The sequence below is a fragment of the Phyllostomus discolor genome, chromosome 1, assembly GCF_004126475.2.
Source record: "Phyllostomus discolor isolate MPI-MPIP mPhyDis1 chromosome 1, mPhyDis1.pri.v3, whole genome shotgun sequence".
In the NCBI taxonomy this organism is placed as follows: domain Eukaryota; kingdom Metazoa; phylum Chordata; class Mammalia; order Chiroptera; family Phyllostomidae; genus Phyllostomus; species Phyllostomus discolor.
In genome coordinates, this window is record NC_040903.2 from 147,718,878 (window position 1) to 147,720,035 (window position 1,158).

Sequence of the window (1,158 nt, forward strand, 5' to 3'; positions counted from 1 at the left end):
TATGAATTTTGTAATTCTTCAAAGAATCTGTTTTATTCTTTTAGAATATGTGCCTAGTATTTTTCTTTTGTATTATACATATTAAATCTTATGTGGATGTTTTGATTCATTTCTATGAAATTTCAATCATTTCTAAGACCTACACTGTATCTTACATGATTATACCTATTTTATGTATATATACTTTTAACAATGTGTCTTTGCTAGTATAGCACCATACAAAATTATTCCCATAATGCTGTGCCTTCCCAGTTATAGGTGGAGCAAGAAAACAAAAAGTTCCATTTAAAATTAATTTTGCTAGCCCTGACTGGTGTGGCTCATTTGGTTGGAGCATCATCCCTTAGACCAAAAGGCTGGAGGTTAGATTCCCTCTTAGGGCACATACCCAGGTTGCAGGTTTGATCCCTGGGTGGGATATGTATAAGAAGGCAACCAGTTGATGTCTGTCTGTCTGTCTCTCCCCAACCTACGCACTTTCCCTTTAAAAACATGAAAAAAAAAGCCATTGGGTGAGTATAAAAAAATAAAATTAAATTAATTTTGCTAAATATAGCAAGAAATCAAAGTTGTTTCTGCTTATATTTTTCCTTAACTATGCAGGGTTTAGTAGATACCAAAATCTCTTTCACATTAAAATAGGCCAGATCAGGTCTAATCCATGGCTGAATTATCATCTACCAGTACCCTAATGCATATAAGCAAAATTAAGAAAATTGGTGCTACAGTCTGGGGAAAGGCTCCTGTGTTGCTGAACCTACTCAGCGGTGAGTGCGGCCCAAACCAGGCAGCCCAACCTGACCCACAGTAAATCCCCAAGAGAGTGTTGCCTGGGTTTTGAATTCGCAGTTACAGGTGTGAACATTATAGCAGCAGTTTGATGATCATGTATGATACTGCAAACAAGAGAAAAAGAAAACTGATGCTAAAATAATTCTCTTTTTTTAAGATTTTTTTTTTATTTTTAGAGAGGGAAGGGAGGGAGAAAGAGAGAGGGAGAGAAACATCAATGTGCGGTTGCTGGGGATCATGGACAGCAACCCAGGCATGTACCCTGACTGGGAATCAAACCTGCGACACTTTGGTTCGCAGCCCGAGCTCAATCCACTGAGCTACACCAGCCAGGGCTAAAATAGTTCTAATAAGCCTTGTCTTACA

At 38.1% G+C, this 1,158-nt stretch overlaps 1 non-coding gene across 1 annotated transcript; it reads left to right on the forward strand.

The window, feature by feature from the left end:
• Positions 1-724: 724 nt before the first annotated feature.
• On the forward strand, positions 725-908 carry LOC114490386. The gene has a single exon (XR_003683946.1).
• Positions 909-1,158: the final 250 nt, after the last annotated feature.